Source organism: Streptopelia decaocto (assembly GCF_964273445.1).
Source record: "Streptopelia decaocto genome assembly, chromosome: 15".
NCBI classification, from domain to species: Eukaryota; Metazoa; Chordata; class Aves; order Columbiformes; family Columbidae; genus Streptopelia; species Streptopelia decaocto.
Window position 1 is genome coordinate 3,527,354 of NC_138670.1, and position 12,084 is coordinate 3,539,437.

At 48.3% G+C, this 12,084-nt stretch overlaps 1 protein-coding gene across 11 annotated transcripts in view; it reads left to right on the top strand.

The window, feature by feature from the left end:
- The window catches only part of CCDC92 (coiled-coil domain containing 92), an 84,212-nt gene that overhangs the window by 42,891 nt on the left and 29,237 nt on the right, over nucleotides 1-12,084 (top strand). The window lies entirely within an intron of this gene.

Below are 12,084 nucleotides of genomic sequence, written 5' to 3' on the forward strand. Positions count from 1 at the left end.
TAAGCCTCTGTAACTCAATCACTGCAATCATCTTTCCAGTTTTAACAGGGCCAAATATATTCCCACTGTGATGTCAAAAGGGTACAAAATTCCTCTTTAAAAAAAATTGTCTGTTGTTGCTCAGCCCTGATGAAGCCTCAGCTCTTTGTCATCTATCCAGGCCAGCAACCTGTCTTTCCAAAAGCTGATTCCACCTGCATAGCCCCAAGTTGTACCTGCTTAAGGAAAACAGGTGACTTAGATGAATGCAAACCTCTCTCTTGTACAGACATGTGATCAAATCCAATTGAATTATGATTGCTCAACAAGTGATTGCCCTTCAGCTGGAGCAGCATCACGGTTGTGTACATGCTCCTAACTTGCCCAACTCTTTCATTTAACTTACGCAATGTGGCAGCCTTGCTAAGAAACTGCTGCCTGCTGAACTAATCTAAACCAGCCAGGGCTCCTGAACGTCTGCTCGGACAATCGCTGCTGGGCAGTTTGATGTGTTGTACTGCAGCTTCCTTCCTCCTCTGTATCCAAAAAGTCAGTTTAATTCCCCTGTTGCAGACTAACTGCAGTCATCTGGCATGCAAAGGCTCAAAGCATCGTTATGTTTTGCCCTGGCATGGCCAGAGAGCGTGCACTTGACCCTGTAATCCAGCTCTTTCTCATCCCAAGAAAAGAGTCTTTTCTATGGTAAATATATACCTACACCCCTAGCAGCAGCTACGGGTGCCAGGTGAGCTAACCAACTAGTGGCTGTCAAACTTACTTGATGTACATTTGCACATAGAATGACCTGTGTGGATGTATTGCAAGAAACCCTGCAGAAGGTGAGCGGTCCGTACCTTTGACAGGGTAAGCATGCATGCTTTTGCGGTAGGCTGTGGTCCAGCTGCATGGGAAGGCTTTATAGAGAAATGTGTTGGTTTTGTTGGATTTTTTATTTGCTCTTTAGCTGGCGTGGAAGAAAAGAGAGGATAGTTTCCAACAGGGAGGATAAAACAGTACAAATTAAATCCATTCTCTGGCCAGTGTAACAATTGCAATTTCCTGCTATTCCTTGGAAGCTGTACAACCCAAGAGGGAGATATTTCAAGACCGGTGTGTCAGGGATAGAAACGTATGCATCTGGTTATTTTTAATGGCAGCTCTGTCCCTAATTTCCAGTGCTGGCCTTGATGAAATGCCAGCTCTGTTTCATTAACCTTTTGTCAGTATGGTAAAGAATAAAAGGTGGTTCACAACATTAGCACCTGAGATAAAGCTCTTTTTCCCAACAAGCTGTTGGAGGTCCCTTGCTGTACCAGGCAGAGTTTTGGGTAGAGAAGGGAAAGAAGGAGGAAAAAATTATCTCTGAAGGTTTGTGTAACAGAGCCTACGCAAGTCTCCTATCTGCGGTCTTTGTAACTGTCTGAAATGCATGTTAGAACCAAGTTTCAGTCAAGGTAACCGTTTTCCTGTACAAGCCAAGAAAAATACTGGGTTTATTTTCAGACCATTAGGAATAGTCTCTCAGAACAGCCCGCTTTCCTTGCTTCACATGGGCTGCTTAGAAAAAGAAGAAAAGAAAATGCACAATTTCACAACCATGGCAGCTGTGAGCTGCACATGGGTTGGACTCCAACAAACAAAATCTTCACTGTGCCTTGGATGGGCTTTCTCAGGGCCCGAGACTTAATCCACCACCACAGCCCAAGGATTAGTGCTGCAGCGGTAGAGCTGGGCAAGAGATGGGATTTTTGTTCGGTGAGAAATGCGTTGGGTTGAGAGCGGGAAGGGGGAGAAAACGCAGTCAGATTTCTTCCAAAGCTCTGGCTTGTTGGGGTGTCAGCCCTAACGAAGCGGCACAATGCAGCTCCAGCCCCCTCCTCCCTCCAGCTCCTGCTTTGCAGCCACAACCAGTTCTTACCAACCACAGACACCGTCACGGTTGCTACCTCCTCCCTCGGCTTTTTACAGAAACATAATCCATCACCATAAGCCCTGCTTGGGAGACAGCGGTCTGAACAACGTCTTCATTCCGGCTGGTGGCTGCTAGTTGTGGGAAGGCTCTTGGTTGCACTGTGGCTGTTGCATAGTTCAGAACAGCTCTGGTGCACCCAGAAGGCGGCTTTCGGAGCCCCAGTGTACAAGTGGCGAAAGACAGAGCTGTTTGCTCTCTGGCCTGCAGCCTCAGGAGGTTTGGATTTGGTTTATCATGCAAGATCAGGATCACTGCTCTTAAAATGTCAGGAGTGAGCTGTGGAGCAAGAAGAGAGGGGGGAGAAACAAAAACCTTTGCCCAAAATTCAGGCTATGCTACTAAATGTCAGGTATTTGCACAGAAGACAGTCTTGGGGCTGGGAGGTTTGCTGAGGGGTGGCCTTTCTCTGAAAGCATCTTGGTTCTCTGCCAGGTCCTGTCATCTTGTACCGTGAACCCCGAGGCCTCCTCACAAAAGGAAGCAATCCAAGGCAGCGGGGAAGAGAATTACATTAAGAATTAAGACTGGAGATGCTAGAAATAGCGATTCTCTAAGCAGTGGTACAATCCTAGCTTCAGCTTCTGGCATGTTTCACATCTAAACTCTCCCATACTACCAGCAAAAAGCAGCATGGGCTCTGCTGCACACCCAGGTCAGGGTAGACTGAAAGAAATGGCTTCCATTTAAGTGCTGTCAGCCCCAGAACCGGCCCTCAGCTGCCCGGTGCTTTGCACAGAAATAAGTAACCGGCCTGGTGTCTGGTGTGCGGGTCTGGCAAGGAGCCTGGTGAAACCCTTGGAGTCCCGCCTGCTTGCGCCACAGCTCAGTGCGTCCGGGTCCTGGGACTCGTCACACTGAAATGGGCACAAGTGCAGAGGTGGGTACTGGTTCCTGAGAAAACCCGTCAAGTAAAAGTGATTGGCTGGAAGCCTGCTTTCTTGCAAACATTTCTTGTCTGCAGCCTTTAGCGCACTCAGAGGCAATGCCAGCATGCAAAAGCCAGGAGCTAGAGGCCTGTAATTTGCTTTTGCCATCTATGGGTTACTGGAGTCGAGCGAACGTTTCATAAGCTTCATTATGGTCTCAAACTGCAGGCCAGGTTCTCCAGGACGTCCGCTGCAGGCGGGGATTCGGGCAGAGAGAAAAAGAGAGAAGCTCTTGTTTGTAGGGCCTGGGCCAGGTCTTGGGTTGAGGTTTGAGTGAACCTGGGCCATCTGGGTGGGACCCACTGAAGCTGACAGGCTGTGTGTGGTTTGGATTCCAATCCTGGCAAAACTAAACTCTGGCCTTGAAGAGCACATCTCATTTCAGGAGCCCGGGAGACCCTTCCTGAGGCCATGCTGAGGAATACGGCGAAGGGATGGGTGCTGAGAGCAGCTCCTGGGCTCGGTCGGCGAGGGAAAGCCAGGGCTGCTGTTCTGAGCTCTCTTCTCCCTCTGCTTCTGCCCTGGTAGCAGATCTCAACTCTTCCCAGCTCCAGGTAGTCATCCATGGAGATGTGGGATTATTATCAGTCCTCAGAAATAAGGGGCTCCTTCCCAGCCCCTAAAGAGGGAATAATTTCCTTCTACTTGTTGTACAGCAAGGCAGCAAATTTGGGTTTCTGTATGGGATGGGATTTAGTGATGAAGGTGGAGTGTGGTGCTACCTTGAAGCAAAATCCCGAAACTGCAGCAACACGGTCTCATCAGAACTGGCATCTAAGGGCAGACAGCGACTTAACAGTAAATGTGGGATTATACAAAGCATGGCAAGCTCCCATCAGAGCATTCTTCAAACTGAACTGACCAGCTGCAAAAAGCATCCATCGAGCAAGGGATGTGTTTGTGAAGATGTGCATATCATCTTGATTTTGGATAGGCTGGAAGGATGTTTTTCTCATAGGCTGAAACTAACAAAGAGGATTAATCTCTGAAAAAAAAAAAATGGGGCACTTTGTTGAAGTGGGTTTTCATCAGCCTTGTGCTTTGTGTGTGTATCTCGAATTTACTAATGATTCAAATGAAAAGTAATCAAGAGAAATGCTTGGAGAAGGAGATTTTCCTGTATTTATTTTGGATGCACGTCCAGTGGAAAAATATCTTCCCAGGCATTTTGCTTGGCGACGCGGGCTGTTTCATTTGGAGAACAATTGATGGTGATGATGAGTGGTGTTAGATGTGATCGCTGTTCGACAGCTTTTTGACTTGCCTGCAAGTGGGAGCAGCAAATTCCATGCAACTGCACACGTGTGCCGAGGAGAGGGAGGGGAGACGGGGGCCACGGACAAGCTGCTCGACGTGTTCCATCAGGTCCTCGCCAAACGCTTACCAGGCACAGTTATTGTTAATGCATCGGCTGGTTTTGCAGCAGTGTCTTGCTGTGCTAATCCTGAGTGGTTTGCTGGCCGTGCACCCTGCGGTTTGGTGAGATACCCCTGGACAAACGCTGCCCTCGTGTTGCGGGTGTGCTGCTGCGGGGGTAGTTTAACCTGTTAGGGGAGAACTTGCTGGTAGCTGTGTGCGGGGTGCGCTGCGTGTGTAGAGGAGCAGACTGCTCTTCTGACAGACTTTCTGTTTCCCAAATGCAATGGGGTATCTCCTCAACCACATTCACCTCTTCCCAGAACAGCTGTAGCTCTGTATCCCTCCCTTGCTCACGGTGCAGGGAGGATGCAGGGAGCGATATGCTCAAAACCATCCTGGCCCTGAGCTCTCTGCCCTGGCAACTCTCAGCAGAGAGGCCATGAGGAAGGTTAAATCAGTGAATATCGCTTGTCTGTCTTCGCTTCTGGAAAAGGAAAAGCCATCTGCCACATCCATTCCCTCCCTCACTGAGGGCTTCTCCAAGCAACGGCCTCTGGTCTCGGTGGCACAAGGGATAAATCTAAAGGAACTTTGCTGAAGTCTTCAGAATTGCTCCCAGGGTAACTGAGAACAGAGCAGGGGCCCTGAGAGCTTCCTAAGCTTCACAGCCATAGCCACAAGGCAAATAAAATGAGATTAACCAATTATAATTAAAATGAGAGAGAACTGCTTTTGACAGTAATTTTGAATTTCCCCTAAAACCACTTCCAGCTGTGACCTCTGACTCGCGCAGCGTTTGCCTGAGATCTGCCCCTGGTTGTTTGTTATAACTGGTGCTTTCAAGGACGTTCAGTCCTGTCTAACAAGAGGTTTCATGGGGGGGGGAAGTGAAAAATGGAAGAGGAACTAACACAGGGCATCCCTGCAGCGAGGCCCGGACACCAGAGCCCTTCAGCCAGCAGACGAGAACAGCCGAGCAACCTCCAGTGAATTAAGCAGGGTGGTGCTTGTATCAAATCCCCCCAGCTCTGTACTGCTGTGTTGCTGTCATGCAACTGTGAACCCCATCCTGGGAGTATTCTAATTCATGTCGGTGTAGAACAGATCGCTCACAGAGAAGCTGGTTGCACACAGGCCTTGCCCTTTCTTTGGGATGAAAGCAAGGCTGTGTCTACAAGATTGGAATTATTATCATGATTCTCATCTAGGGATAGCAGAAGGTTTGTTATGCAGCAGAATCACACAACCAGCTCTCATCTTAAGAGCATCCAACTCTTTCAGGCAACTTAAAATGAGTAGGTGTTTTTGACTTATTCTTTGGCCTGTGCTACCATTCTGTAGCAGAATTTCTCCAGGTGCTGATCAAAACACTCTGGAGGAGGAGATTTTGGAGAACTGGTATTTCTGCACCTGCAAATGCATTGTTTGTTTTGTAAAGTATCTGAGTTTGCATCTGAATTGCTACAGTCTGTTCTTAAAACCTTCCCATGATGGACATTTCCCTAGGTAGCCCATCCCAGAGCTTTCTGTTTACTTGTATGCTTTTCTTACAGTCCTGGCTAAAACTTCCTTGCTATAAAATAAGCTGATTCCTTGTCCTTCCCCAGGTTCTGGAGAACAGTCACTATCCCTTTTGCAAATATTGGAAAATCATCATCATATTCCCCTCATTCTTCTCTCTTCTAGACTAAACAAATCCACTTCCTTCCACCTTTCCTTACAGGTCACGTTTTCAAAACCTCTTTATCATCCATTTTATTCTCTTTGCACACACTCCAGTTAGTGTATTATCTTCCTTAAAATGCGCTGCCCCAAACCGAGCGGATGGAGTCTCCCACTACAGGGCAAATCTTTTCTGAACCTTTATCAGCTTCATCGTATCCTGTTTGGAGTCGCAGCCTACGCAGCCAGACAAAACATGCCCAAAATGATTTGGTTTTTGGCTGTGTCTTCTTTAGTGATATCCAGGCCAAATCGTAGGGCACCGTGAGATGTGCTCTTTGTCTTCAGCTTGGGGTCTCTTTGCTGAGTCTCGGTGAGGGGCAGTGCAGGTGCTCTTGGTTTAGTTTTTGCAAGCAAATCAACTTGGCTGAAACCAAAATAAAAAAGGACATGTGGCTTAGTCCCTCTCTCAGTTTGAGTTCTCCCATTTGTGGAAAAAAATGAGGGAGAAAAACATATCCCGGACATACTAAACAGCCCCATACCTGCCTCATAGGATCTTACAGCCCTTCAAAATATTTGCTCAATCCCCCGGTATCTTGGCAGGGTACAGAGGTATTAGTGCTCGCAGGTGTTCTTATCCATTGATCTCAAATTATTCTTCTCCTCGTTTTAAACATGGGGAGACCGAAGTGTTTTGAGGCTCGCTTTTCACAGGCAACAAAGATCCCCTGCTCTATTTAAAGTCAGTGGAAAATGCAGGGTGCCCGTCAACCAGAGAACTGGGCTGTGAGTGACATACTGAGGTCCCCTCAAATGTTAATAACACAGCCAGGAGTTTGAGCTCAGGTTTCCTGAGTCTGTCCAGAGCGCGATGAGCAGGACCAGGCTCGTGTAAACGCACCCGCTGCGCCCGCGGCTCGAACCCACCGGGCTTCCCCAGTCAAACCTCCACCGCTGCGTTCTGCACGAGAGGCGGGTTGATCACAACTTGCTCACTAACTGGAAATCTTGTTCGTCTAGTATTTGGGTGCAAGTTGCGCTGCTGAAAAGTCTGTTAAAGAAAACAAATAGCACCTGTGCCAAGCCACACCATGCTCCAGCAGTAAAAGGTATTAATAGTTTCCAGCTCTGCATTTTGCGTGTTGGCTTGCCAAAGCTCACCTGCTCTGTGTGAAAAGGGAGGCTGCACAACGCTGGTTGCTGAACAAAAGGCTGGTCTGTAAAAGACAAATTTGGGGGAATTTTTTAAATTCCAAAAATAGACAGGGGGGAAAAGTGCCAGCAAGATGGATCTCATTTCGTTTCCCAAATCCCTCTGGTCTCCAGAGTTCATTCTTTGCTCTTAATGTTTCATGCTATGTCTTATTTTAGTCTCCTTAGTGGAAAGTTTAAAACATTTGCTTAAAGGCAAAGCTTCAGCTGGCATAAACTGTCACAGCTCCCTTGGCTTCCATTGCCTTCAGCAGAGGAGCTGCCCTTTAGCGTTTAAATTGCTTATTAGAAAGTGGAAAACTGCATTGCTTGAAATCATCTGCAAAGGCTAAGGAGAAAGGAATATAAAGGAACGGGCCACAGTGTGGATTTCAGCTGAGAAAGAGTCTTTCCACATGGACAGGTGCAAATATGGAGCACTGCTGGCAGTCACTGCTCTTCAAGTCTTTCCTCAGATCCCCCTCCAAAGCGGCCGCCAGTGCCCCCAGCAGCCCTGAGGGGCTGGTGGTGCCGGATCTGCTGCGCAGAGGGGATGGAGGCTGCAAGCAGCTCTCGCAGCGTGGGACAGGCTGCTGAGCACCCTAGAGCCGTGTTAAGTGGCTACAGTGCTGCTTTGTGCCAGGGAGATGCGTCCAGTAGCATCAAGGGGGTTCTAATAAATCTTTTCCAAACTGTTGGTTGATTGGCAGGAGATCTGACTTGCGGCACATGAACCTGCTTGCTGCAGCCTCCAGACCAGCCTGGAAAGTTGCTGTTTTAGCTGAATAGCCAGGTTAGAGGCTCCCTCTTCTACCCAGCCAGTGCCAGAGCCCCATCCAGGAGTCATCTCACCCCCGATTTCCATCCACACTAGTCGGCTTTGCAGCAGCACGGTGCTGCCGTTGCTGTCCGGTGTTATCTCACCCTCGATCTCCATCCACGCAGGTCGGCTTTGCAGCAGCAAGGCGCTGCCATCGCTGTCCAGCTCCCCACCCAGCTCCCTGCTCACTTTCCTGCCTCGATGCGTTGTTTGCTTTTCCTTCAGAGAAACTTCTCATCAGTGCATGGCGGAGTGGTCCAGGCACAAAAGCCTGTCTCAGAAGTGTCAGTGGTCCCTATTGATCGGGTCCCCCTTCCTCCTCTTGCTTTCAGCATCAAGATTCAGCTCTCTCAGGCTGCAGACCTGCTGCTCAAGCGCAGCTCAGCTCCTTGCTCCTGCATTGTCTCTCCCTGCGCTAGCACAGCCCTGGTGATCATGGAGAGGTAAAAAAATACTGTCATGGTTGCCATTTGGCTTGGTGCTTTCACAGGGCACATCTGCAAGATCTTCTTTTTGTTCAGCACGTCCTAAAGGAAAAAAAAATTCAGCAAAAGTGCAGTATGTTTTTCTTTACTGTCAAGTTTAACAAACAACAGCCATCTGAGTTTCCACCATTTTATGATGTTGGGTTCCTGCACTGGTCCTTGTGTCTTGTGTGTCCCGACTTAAATTGAACCAGCCTCACCGACTCTCTGGTAAGTCATGTCGGCAGGACTATTCCAGATCGACACCAGCCTGACTAAAAACAGAGGAGATTGCCAAAGCCCAAAGGATGGGAATGCTTATTTTGCCAGCACCCAGGCTGGATTTGTGTTTCCATAGGAATGCGTACACTTCCCTTTGCTTTTGCAATGGCACCAGCGTGTTGATGAACTGCAGTGCTGCTATTTATCCCTTAATTACTCCCATGACTCACATTAAAGTAACAATTTTCCATAGAAACAAACACAGGCAGAGCTGACACCACTCAAATTGCCTTTATTCTGAAACACATTCTGTACTTTGGGTTTTGAGGGTGGCAAGTCTTGGAGGCTGCTTCACATTTTGGGTGCTGAGGTTTGCGAGCGTTAGAGGAACGAGACTCACTGGGCACTTGCTCCGGGATGGGGAGGAAGGGCTGCAGCCCGTGTGGGGCAGAGGACTGCTCAGCACCCTGAGATTTTGGGGCAGAGGGACACTAAGCGTAGCTCAGGACAGCATGGTTCCTGTCCGCGGTGGTTCCTGGGTGTTCTGAGGACATGTTTGTCTGCTAATGTTCTTGCTGGAACACTCCCTCTGTTTGATTTACCTGTAGGCATCTCAACCTGGGCTGCCGCTCTGTGTTTTTACTTGTTTCGAGAGCTGTTTTGTGTATCATTTTAACGACAGGTGCTGCCATTGGGTGGAATCATCCCTGAGTCAGTCGTATCAAATAACTAATGAAATAATTAGCTGGCAGATCTCCCCTGCATCCTTTGGGCCAACCTGGCATCAGTTCTTACGTGGGGTGCTCAGGGAGGTCAGATCCTCTGAAGCTCTTTCCCTGTGCTCGGCCTTGGAAAGCAGTACGCACACTGGCAACTGGATGGTCAAGAGGGCTCTTTTTCTTTTATAAACCTGCTTGACTTGCCTTGGCACTAGATATGTCAAAAATCACCCTAGTTTTGGTCATCTGTGGAGCCAAGAGAAACAGGACAGCGCCAAAGCTGTTTGAATTCTCTCCTTGCAGCTGCCATTATTTATAGCAATTAGATGTCCACGGTGATGGTGTCGCAGGGGCTCCCCGTCCTGTGGGGCAGGAGCCGGGTCTTCTCATTCCTCAGAGCTGTTTGTCTACCCTAAAATCATCCAACAAGGGAGGTTGCCGGAGGCACCTGCATTTCTTCCCTCTGGGTTTTGCTTTGCACGCTGGGGACAGCAGGGCTGGATGGAGCTGAGGGAGCAGAGCCCTGGAAAGCCCGAGCCAGGCTGGCTCCAGACAAGCAGTGTGATGCTTTTGCCATTGCATGTTAAGAGATTGTATGATTTGATGTAGAGTCTGTTAGAGTTGGCTGGTAACGTGCTTACACTTTGCATAGATGAAGTTTCATCCACATTCTGCCTCTGTGCTCCCCACAAACATACCCTTTACCTTTGCAAAGTGCAGATTAAAAAAACAATAACTTGAAAAATGCAGCTTTGGCTCTGCAGCCTTCCCAGGAAATGCCTATAGAAACTGTCTGTGCAGGAAACACCTACAAAGGGAAGATGGGGGAGGGAGGCGAAGCCCAACAGACCTGGATTCTTCTCTGCAGATGGAGGGACCATGTGCAGCTTCTTCCCCTCTGCTTCCGCGGGACTGTTCGCTGTCTCTCGGTGTTGTTTCCCGGGCCCCACACGTTACAAACGCCTTTCACGAGGGCTTGTCAGCCTCCCACCGTGCCAGAGCCCCGTCAAGTCTCTCTTCCTCTGAAGAAGAAACTTATAAGGGCTCAGTAGCTGTGACTGAAGCCAGATTTTCAAATGGGGCCAGCGCAATAAAGCACTGGGCTTTTCTGAAAGTCTGGCTCTGAGAAAAGCCTTTATTTTGTTTTTTTTCTTATACATTGAAGTTGAACTAGGACTCAATCAGTAATACAAACGTTAGGCTGAATAGGCTGTGTATCTCTTCCCTGTCTGTTTTCACAGGTAGGGGCTCTAATTTTGTTCCAGAAAAAGAGCTTAATTGCCTCTTGCATTTCTCCTGAATCAGGGACATCTCTTGAGCCCAGCACCTTCAAAGACACATCCCCCACACTTGATCATAACAACATTTAGAAAGCAGTTTGAATTTCTTCCAGCTGGCCTCATGTTACAGAGATCCCTATCAGCACCCGGGAGGAAAGAATTAGCAAGAAAAACAAGCGTCTCTTTAAACTTCAGAAAGAGAAAGAAAATGCAAAGAAAAAGGCCGCGTAAAAAGCATAGATTTAGCCCAGTGACTTCCAAACAATGTGCTCTTTTCCTAGGGTTGTTTGAGGTTGGAAGGAGCTTAATGATTGGATTTTCTTGTGTCAGCTGTAGACTTTGAACGCTAATGGCAGGATTTTATCGAAGCCAGATGCATTTGCACAGGTACCACCTATATGACCTCCCTCCTGGCCACTGGAAATGAGTATCTAATGTGAGTATTAATGCAGGCAGGAGCTTTGCCCATGGACGCAGGGAGTCACCAGAGCAGACAAGCCAATACACATGGTGTTTCAAAAGGCATCTGCTTGGCTTTTCATGCCTCACCCCAAGGGACTTTTTGTGACTCTCTCTTCCCCCCGAAAAGCATCACAGTCGCAGACTTTTCCCATTTACCAGGAGATCAAGCAGCCAGGCTCAGGGTAAGCAGTGGGAAAGCCTGGAACAGGCAGCTCCCTTAGTAGCAGAGAGCTTCCCACACCCCGGGCGCTCCTCAAACATCAGCCGCTCGCTTTTGTTGTGGTTGCTGTGAGCCGCCTCCTCTTGTGTAGCTGTCCTGCAGCCCAGCCCGGGCCCTGCAGCCATCCACGGCGTCTTTCCTTTGGTACGCAGACTGACTTGCTGACATGTGAACAACTCCTTCTAAAGAACAGATACCCTCCATTTCAAAGAGCAAAGTCCCTTGGGCAGCTGGGGAAAACTGGCAAAGGACACAGACTGCGTTTGGTTTTGCTTTGCGCTCCCTGTGGTTCTTCACATGAAGAAGCCGGTGGCATGAGATGGGGCTTGGGGACCAGAAGTTGGTGCCTTTGCATGTTAGAAACCATTTCCGTTAGCAAGCCTGACACACACTGTCTCTGTTGCTGTATTTGTGATCCCCACAGTGCTATTTTTCTCCCTTTCCCGGTACTTTCTCTTCTTCCCTATTCAGTTTGTCAGTGGGCCCAGCCTCTTAACTGGCTCTCTTCAAAGGAGAGCATTATGTTAGGCCATCACTTCTCATACTGTTCCTTTCTCCAGCAAATTTCCATTATGATTGGAAAAAAGCCTGGCAGCCATCACCTCTGCTTTTTGATGACCTTTGGTTGGTTATGGAGCTATTACTCATAATGTAATTGTCTTTGCTTGTTCTAAGTACATCCATCTGTCTAAAATGGATGGATGGAGAGGTGGAGAGAGAGAGAGATAGGTAGGTAGGTAGATAGATAGATAGATAGATAGATAGATAGATAGATAGATAGATAGATAGAAGGATGAAGGGGCAG